Source organism: Thermobia domestica, chromosome 2 (assembly GCF_964235325.1).
Source record: "Thermobia domestica chromosome 2, izTheDome1.hap1.1, whole genome shotgun sequence".
NCBI lineage: Eukaryota > Metazoa > Arthropoda > Insecta > Zygentoma > Lepismatidae > Thermobia > Thermobia domestica.
This window is the reverse complement of record NC_137455.1, coordinates 227,686,716-227,696,602: the sequence shown is the minus strand read 5'-3', so window position 1 is coordinate 227,696,602 and position 9,887 is coordinate 227,686,716.

Genomic DNA, 9,887 nt, shown 5'->3' with positions numbered 1-9,887 from the left:
AAAGAATCTAAAACGTCAATAGTGATGTGAGAGTTGATCGATGTGGAATAAATTACGATATCTGGTGTGGAGTTGCTAGAGGGGCGAGTTGGCTGTGGTAGAACATGAAAGGTGCCGGTGGTATGAAGACTGATAAAATCCAAAAATCTCTGTTTCTCATATTGAGGCCTACTATGAAAATTGATGTCTGCCATGATAATGAATTTACGGTAGGTATCGGAGAGGTGTTGAAAGAATTGGTAAGGTATATCGTGTCTCGGCCTGACATAGATGGTTGCGAAGGCTATTGTATGACCCTTGAGATATAATAATACAACATTATATTCTGGCAGCTGCAATGTGTGTGGTAAGGTAATAGTGCGATGTGGTATGCGATATTGTAAACCAATGGCTGTTCCACCGTGCAGACGTGCACCGCTGGGTTCATCGTGTCTGTGGAGAGTATATTTGGGAACAAAGCAGGTAATGTAAGGAGCTAGAAAGGTTTCATTAAGTGCAAAAGCGGCTGAAACAGCACTTGATGTGTGAGGAGAGACCGTATGTTAAGAAATAACAGGTTGTATGCCATAATGTATAGAACAAGAAAAATGGTAGTACTATAGAGATGACAAGCCATGTTCAAACAGTTGTTTCAGTAGGTTGTATTTGGAAATGGACATTAGATCCGCTGTATGTGGCGTGTAGTTGGAGATTATAGAGAAGTTTAGCAGAGTGAATGATTTGATTGAGAACGTGCGGACGTTGAAATGGCACAATGTTTTGTAAGGTGAGAGTTAAGAATCGTAAGAGATCTTCTACTGTAACAGGATGTGTCAGCGAGTTTGCAGGTGGAGTGGGGTCATCGGAAGTTTTGATGGGAGTTACTAATTCTGGCTTATCAGGGCTAGGTGCAGGCTTTCCACGACAGCGATAACTGTAAGTTGGATGTTTTTCAGGACACGTAGTGCATTGAGGAGGTGCACTTGAATTTGGGCAATTTCGGGTCAGATGACTCCCGCTACAATATCCGCATGTAACAGTGTTGGTGCAGTTATGAGTGTAATGATCATTATACGTCTGGCATTTCTCGCAGCGGATTGGAAGCGGAGGAGGCGTTCGAGACGGTTCTACCTTGTAACGGCGGCGATAGACATAGGCCCCATTAGCTAATAGATGATCAATGATTTGTTGTTGGTCGGTCAAGACACGAACGAGGTAGGTAGGACCAGTGTTGTTACGTATCCTGATACATTTCTTGATTTCGAGACCCTCGTAGCGAAGCTCATCAAATATCTCATCGTCGGTGAGTTCAGGTTCAATGCCCCTGATAACAACTGATAGCAATGGTGGACGACGAGGAGGTGGAGGTGATTTTCGTTGGCTCGTGGTAAGAGGCGTCAACACAGCCTGCGGTCCAAAGATTTCAAAGGTAGCTTTATTTCGCACATGTATGTGAAAATTAGGATTAGGAGATTTTAAGATGATGCCGTCTCTCGTACGTATAATTTGATGCACATCTGCGCGCGGTACATATTTATTGATTTGTATGAAGATTGCTCGTGCAGTTCGGTACTTAATGTCGAAGTTCTTTAATATGAAATTATACATTGTATCCTGATTAGTTGGCAAAGTTGGAGATGGGGGGGCATTAGCCCAGTCCATCTCGGTATTTCTCACTTTCATTGAGGCAGTGGAACCTTCTCCATCAGAGCTATAATGCGTGGTTTCTTAGACTCTGATTGCTTGGAGTGTCCGATTGGAGATCGTGATCGAGATCGAGACTCAGGCTGTTTCGAGGTATCTGCTTTAGAAGTCTTCACACCAGCAGAGTGACCGGATTTGGCTGTACCCTTCGCTCCCGTCGGGGAGGGGGGCATGATGATGGTTTAACCTAGCAGAGAATATAACTTGAATGTTCGAGGCAATCGTATGGAGCAGGTGCTAGGGGAAGCCCACTGTGGCTCTCACTTGAGGCAGCAATACGTCCTCGCGGAGATGTCGGTCAGTGCAAGCACTGGCCCTCCACAAAAATAGATGAAGAAAAGAATAGGTGATGATGGCCACGGGCTCCCACTTGAGTCAACAATACGGACTGCAAGGGGATGTCGATTGTCTGTACCAGAACAATCCTCCCTGAGTGAACAAAAATATCAGTTGCTCGCAGAGCGTTAGTAATAGTTCTCAGATCGATGAATCGATGGTCGATTCTGAATTCTGAGTTGAGTTGTATACTAACGTTTTTTTTCAAGTTTCCGTTTTTTTTTTGTTGCTAGTCGCGTACGACTAGCACCCGTCCAAAGGGTACCGCCCTTTACATTGGGAAGAGGGGCAAGTGGAACGACTAGGAGTGGAGAACGATGGTTGGGTTTTGATAGTTTTATTAAACTTTATTAAACCATATTTTTTAATAATTATAATTCATAAGGAAGTAGTTCATCCAATATGGGGGGAGATAATTATAATGTAGGCGTGTGGACATTATGGCCATTAACCATAATCATTAATGAGGTAAGAGGAAAGGTATGATGGTGAGGTGCATTAGACATCACAACAACGGGTTGAGATTAGTGAAACAAATGCATGTTATCTTCTGATTCGGGGGCAGCTCCGAATCTGATGAAGACAGTGGGAAGCCCTGGTACAACATTAGGACTACTGTGCGAATGATGGAATGATATATGGAGGGGCTGTATCGGTGATGAAGTCATTGATAAGAATGAGATCTCGGCTGTCCGGGGGGAGGGAGTAACGGTAGAGTGTGAAAAGAAGTGAGAGGGGAGTGTGGCGGAGTGTAGTGTGGGGTCTAATGAGAGCGCACTGATGGATGGTATCAAAAAGCAGAGGGTGGCGGGAATTAAATCGTCGAGAGATGTAGCGAAGACGTAGCGTTTCTAAGTGATAGAGGATGTGCGGAAATGGTGTTCGATTGTATAGTTCTCGGGTAGGACTGGGAAGGCGAATGCGGAAAGCAAGTCGAAGTGCATGTCGTTCCAGAATTTGTAAACGAGTGTAGAAGGATGGGGCGGCCGAGATCCAGGCAAGAAAGCCGTAAGTCAGAACGGGACGTAAGAACAATTTATAGGTAGTGAGGAGAGTGTGGGCACTGAGTCCCCAAGTGGTACCGGTCAATCGACGCAGAAGGTTAAGTCGATTATAAGCCTTCTTACAGATCGTTTTCAGATGAGGAGACCATTTAAGGTGTCGGTCAAAGGTAATGCCAAGATAAGTCACTGTGTTCTGTGGTTGTAATGGAAGATGATCGACATGAACGTGGAAATTAGCCGGATTTCGGTATACTTTGGATCGTTTGCCAGGCGGGAGGAAAATGATAGTCTGTGTTTTATCAGCGTTGAGCTTGAGGCGCCAGTGTCTGCACCATGAAAGAAAGTCATCAATGGCTGCTTGTAAGAGACGATTAATCTGTTGAATGGTAGAAGCAACAGCAAGAAATGCCGTGTCATCAGCATATTGGTAGAGTGTGACGTTAGGTGGGAGAGGAGGAAAGTCAGCCACATAGAGAAGATAGAGAAGGGGAGAGAGTGATGAGCCTTGGGGAACGCCGGAGTGAAGGAAAATGGGATGCGATAATTGGTTGTTGATGGAGACGTAGCTGAGGCGACAAGTAAGAAAATGAAAAATAAAACGGATATAACAGAGAGGAAGGTCAAAGGAAAAAAGTTTATAGATCAGACCAAGATGCCAAACTTTGTCAAATGCTTTTTCCAAATCAAATAGAACAAGGCAGGACGGTTTGGAGGAATTAAATTGATTTGTTATGTGAGTGGTTAGACGAAGGAGTTGGTCATTGATACTGAATTGGGGTCGAAAGCCTGCTTGGTGGAGGGGGATGAGATTACGTTCAGAGAGATGGAGATGGAGTCGGGAGACGAGGATGCGTTCAAGTAATTTACTGAAGACGAGAGTAAGCTGGATGGGACGGTAGGAAGAAACTGCATGGGGTGGTTTGTTAGGTTTCAAGAACATTAATGTGGTAGAGGTTTTCCAAGGAGACGGAAGAAATCCAGTACGTAATATAAACGTGTAGATGGCAGCCAATAAGTAATGGAGAACATAAGGCGCTTCTTTAAGGTGTCGGTAGGATATGCGATCTGAACCTGGTGCAGAGTTTCTTTTGCCAAGAAGACTGTGAGAAATATCTTCGACGGTAATAGGAGATGTAAGGGCAGAATCCTGAGGTAGTACGTGATTGGGATGGGGCTGAAGGGCAGGTGAAGAAAGCTGTAATGTGTCTGTAGGGTGACGGCGCAATGAAGGATCGGGAGAGAGAGGGGTAAAGATGCCTTGAAGGTAAGATGCAAAAGCATTAGCTTTGGTGAGATCATCTGGGAGTGGTTGCTCGTTTTCAATAAGTGGATAGGAGGTACTAGAACTTTTGCCTGTGAGGCGGTGAAACCGCTTCCAGAATTTAGTAGGATGAGAGGCTGTGCCAAGTTGGTTGCAGGAGGTAATCCACTGACGGCGTTTATAGGCGACAAGGTAATTGTGAACTGTCCGTTGATATTGGCGATGGAGGCGAAGTGAGTCGAGATTACCAGTACGAGTAAAGTCTCTAAAATGCTGACGAGAGCGATGAATGAGATGAAGATACTGTGGGGGAAGGGCAGGGCGAAATGGATGAACAGTGCTCTGAGGTATGTATCGGGCAGATGCGGTATGAATGGCGCCAGTGATTGAGTCAGGAGATTGATACATTTCGTCTTCTGTTGTAGGGGGAGGGATGCGATCTAACTGTGTTTGTAGAGACATGCGGTAGCCATGCCAGTTTGCTTTGTCAAAGCGAGGTACAGTGCGGACACGTAGTGAGGAAGTATCACTAAGAGTATGATGCAGAGGTGTGAGGGTGAGCAGAATAGGTACATGATCACTTCCAAGCGGATCTAACAGAGTTACATTATGCCGTGTAATTAGATTTGAAGAAGTAATGACTATATCAGGAGTTGTGTTGCTTTCAGGGCGGGTCGGTTGGGGTAAGTCATGGAAGAAACCAGTAGTATGAGTAGTGAGGTAAGTGCGGAAATGGTCCTGTTGATGAGCAGTGCGGCTATGAAAGTTGATATCAGCTAAAATGATGTAAGTACGAAAATGATCAGAGATATATTGAAAGAAAGGATATGGAATGGGGTGGCCTGGTCGAACGTAAATCGTTGCAACGGTGATATTAAGAGTTTTGAAATACAGTGTAGTGATGAGATGTTCAGGCAATGCATCTAGAGAGGAACAGTGTTGACGGTATGGAATTGACGGTGAAAAACCGATGGCAACACCTCCACATGCCCGCCGAGCTGGTGCGGTATTATCATGGCGAAGAAGAGTATAACGTGAGATGTGCGGATGCAAGCGAGGAGTAAGATGGGTTTCGTTCAACAGAAAACAATGAATATTCTCCTCTAGCAGAAGTTGTTCGAATAGGATTTTGTGTTGTAGGAGAGCGGATGTTCAGAAACAGAAAATGAAGAGCCATGATGTGGTACGAGAAAAGTAAGATGCAAAGGAAAATTAGACTTCTGTCTGTAGCTTGTCGGAGTGGAAGTAGACGGTTTGTCCAGAATATGTGGCGGTGAAATTCATGTGCAGAATATCTTTAGCAACTTGTTGGACTTGGTGCAGTATATGATGACGAAGAAGCGGATGAATATTTTGTAAGGTGACAGTAAGAAAGGATAAGAACTGTGTAATAGTAATAGGTTGGCAAGCGTCAGCAGGTGTCGGAAGTGTTTGGGTGGCATGTGGACGTAAGGGAACAGTTAATTCTGGTTTGAACGGGTCAGCGGTGGGTCGAGCTTTGCATTTATAACTGTGTGTGGGATGATCTGTAGCATTACAAGTAGAACAATGTGGGGGTCCTTGATTGTTAGGACATTGACGGGTGTTATGAGGCCCTGAGCAGAAGCCGCATTTCAATTGATTGGGACAAGAACTAGTTGGATGATCATTGTATGTCTGACATTTTTCACATCGCATAGGAAGCGGAGAAGGCGATTTAGATGGTTCAACACGATGTTTCTTGCGATAAATAAAGGCTCCAGCAGTAAGCAAAGAATCAATGGTGTCTTTTGATTGGGTTAAAACCCGAACCATATAGGTGTTGCCTGAAGCATTCTTAATACGGATGCATTTGAGAATTGAAAGGCCGTCAAGACGAAGTTCTTCAGCGATTTCATCATCAGTGTAGGATGGGTCGACACCTCGTATAACGACAGAAAGTGCCGGTTGTCTGCGAGGTGGAGGCGGTTGTTTCGATAAGCGAGGTGCCTGATTGATGATCTTTGCTTGCTTGCCGAAGATTTCAAAGGAATATGTGTTCAGAAGAGATTTGGCAAAATCTGGATCAGGAGTTTTGATGATAATACCTTTCTGAGTGTTGATGAGTTGAGTAATGGTAGTGCGTGGAACATGTTTGATGAGACGGAGATAGAGAACTTTCAGGTCTTGATACTTGGGTTCGTAGTTCGCCAGCAGGAAACAATGAATCTGAGGCTTTGTAGTGCGTGCGTGAGAGTCGTCGTCCATGCGTGAGTCGGATGATGAATTTGATGATTCACTGAGAGTATGGTGTCGTTTGGCCAGAGGAACATGAGGCTGATGATTAGTATGAGAGTCCTGAATGGATGGATCAGTATCGTTACAACGTTTTGTGCGGTCCTTCCGCGTGGCTGACGGAGCAGCCGAAATGGAAGAGGCCTGAAGAATTGATGGTAGCCCAGAAGAACCTGTGGCCATGATGATACTAACAACTAGTGCCAACACAAAGTGCCTAGAAAAGGTAGGTGTATAGGTAAAGACCACCCATTCGGATAGTGGCCAGGTGGAGAGAAGCCCCAGTGTAAAATCTACAGCAGCAGTTGCACTTCACTAGATTAGTCTTACAACTGTTGCCTGATATTTGCTTTGAGCAACTCTCAGGATCGGGAAAGGTTCACAAAAAACAGCCGTTTTGACGTTTGGTACTTCACGGCTGGTGAGGTCAATAAACAATCGACCTGAAGAAGATCTATACTAACGTTTTTTTTTGGTAATAGTAAAGGGTTAGGGATTTAGGGAATTATTTATTCATCATTTGTTGTCAGTGTGATAATATTCCTAACCCTAGCCATTAGAGGATTACGCCCTCTCTTTGGCACAGGTGTTATTACACATTAGTTTCATTGCATTGGTTGATGGGCTATGTGAATTTGTGAAATGAAAAGGTTGAAAAAAAATATATACATATCTAAATATGAAATCGTGTAGAAAACATTAAATATAAGTGCAGAAAAAAAGGAATGCATATACAATAAACATACATATATAAGGGATGCAAGTACGTTTTATTTTTTTTAATTTTTTTATTTTCATTTTTATTTATTTTTTTATTTTTTATATGTTTTTTTATTACTATGTAGAGAAAAGAGTGTATAGAGTTGTGTGTTTATGAATAAATATAATGAAGATGAAAGATGAAGTGAAGTGCATGCACGCCACAATCACAGACACAGTGTTAATAAGACAAATGCATATTAGTTCTTCTGTCTCGGGGCGGCTCGAGACTGATGGTGACAGGGGGAAGGCCCAGTGTTAGTGATGAAATTATATATGGTGCAAAGATGGAAACAAATAAGGAAGATGATCCGGTATATGATAAATTTGAAAGATATCGCGCTTGTCGGCGGTAGGATGCTCAGTATTGAGATACAACGTAAGAAGGATATTTAATGGTGTGTGCAAGTACCTATACGGGGCGTCAGTTTCAGCATCAGCCTGTAAAGTGTCAAGAAAAAATGGATGTGAGACAGTCAGACGAGAGAGTATGTATTTCAAACGGATATCTGCGAGATGTTGAGGCAGTTGAGGAAAATCGATATGCTCATAAGTGAGAAAGTTTGGATATGGCAGCCTTTGCGATGCGCCAGTCGAATGGCATGACGTTCGAGTATTGACAATCGGTCATAGAATTTCGTGGGAGCGTTGCACCAAGCTATGTGTCCAAAAGTTAAGATGGGCCGAAGGAACATTTTATATGTATTTAGTAGCAATGGCGCGTTTAGGCCCCATGTAGTTCCAGTTAGGCGACGTAGAAGATTGAGTCGGATAGTAGCCTTTTGGGATATTTTCTCAAGATGAGCCTTCCAATTTAGTTTGGAGTCGAATACAACCCCAAGATATGTAGCCGTTGAGGTAGGTTGAAGATGATGGTCATTAAGTGTGATTTTGAGGGTTCGCGGATTGCGATGAACCTTGGAGCGGCGTTTTGGGGGTAAGAAGACCAATGCTTGTGTTTTCCCGCTATTGAGAGTAAGCTTCCATGTTTTGCACCACTGCATAAAGTCGTTGAGAGTGGATTGCAATATCGTGCTGATCTGATGCATAGTCTTGCCGAGAGCTAGAAAGGCCGTATCATCGGCATATTGAAATAAAAACACGTTTTGCATTGGTTTAGGTATATCAGAAGCATACAGTATATATAAGAGCGGACTGAGGGCGGAACCCTGTGGAACCCCACAATATGGAAATATAGGGTGTGAAATAGCAGATCCAATGTAAACATATCCTATACGATTAGTTAAAAAGGAATATATAAAGCGTAAGTAGCAGATCGGGAGGTTAAGCTTCTGTAACTTTTGAATAAGGCCATAATGCCATACTTTATCGAAAGCCTTTTCAAGATCCATTAAGACTAGGCAAGATGGAAAAGCCTTGTTATATTGATTTGTGATTATTGTAGAGAGCCGAAGTAACTGATCATTAATTGAAAAGCCTGGTCGAAAACCTGCTTGGTGTATGGGCAGTAAATTATGCTCTTGGATATGTAAATGGAGTCGCTGGACAAGAATTTTCTCAAACAGCTTACTGAAGACTGATGTTAGTTGTATTGGTCGGTAAGACGTCACGGCGTGTGCAGGCTTTTGAGGTTTAAGAAACATACAGATTTTGGATACTTTCCAATCCAAAGGGTAAAAGCCTGTACGGAGGATAAAGTTGTAGAGTGCAACAAGTAGTACAAGTAAAGAGAGAGGAGCTTCTTTAATTAGCCGGTACGAAATATGATCGATGCCGGGTGCAGTATTTCGTTTCTTATGAAGTGCACGTTGAAGTTCATGGGTAGTTATAGGTGCTGTAAGAGGATGGTCGATATCTATGACGTGTGAGAGTGATGGTTGTAAAACTGGAATAGAAGACAAGTCTGTGCGTTGAGGATTATATGATATTGCAGGCGTAAAGACTGACTGTAATTGTGTTGCAAAAGCATTAGCCTTATCTTGGTCTGTAAATAAAGGAACAGTATTGTCCAAGAGAGGGTACGATATTTTAGTGCTTTTGCCCGTTAGTCTATGAAAGGTTTTCCAATAACGGCTTGGTGAGGCTTCATCGTTGAGTTTATTACAGGCACTGATCCAAGTGCGACGTTTGTATGCTGTGAGATAATTTGTAACAGTGCGTTGCCATTTTCTGTGCTGATGAAGACATTCTTCGTTGCCCGTGCGTTTATATTCTCGAAACTGTTGTCGTGATTTCTGTATTAGAGAGAGATAGTGTGGAGGCAATTTTGGCTTAGACGGATAAATTTTCTCTACAGGTATAGCTTGTTGAGCACCGCTACGTACGGCGTCCGTGATATGGTTGACAACATTATACATTTCAGTTTCTGAAGTTGGTGGTTGAAAAGTGGAGACACGGGTATTGACGGTGTGTCGAAATTGAGGCCAATCAGCTTTATCATATCGGTGGATAATTTGAGGTTCTAGTTTTTGTAGAGAGGGACGAATCTTTTTGATGGTGATTTTGATGGGACAGTGATCGCTCCCGATCGTGTCAAGAATCTTCACCTCACAGTCGTTCATAAGCGTGGGAGATGTGATTACTACATCCGGGGTTGTTTGGCTAGCTGGTCAAGTGGGACCAGGAAGATT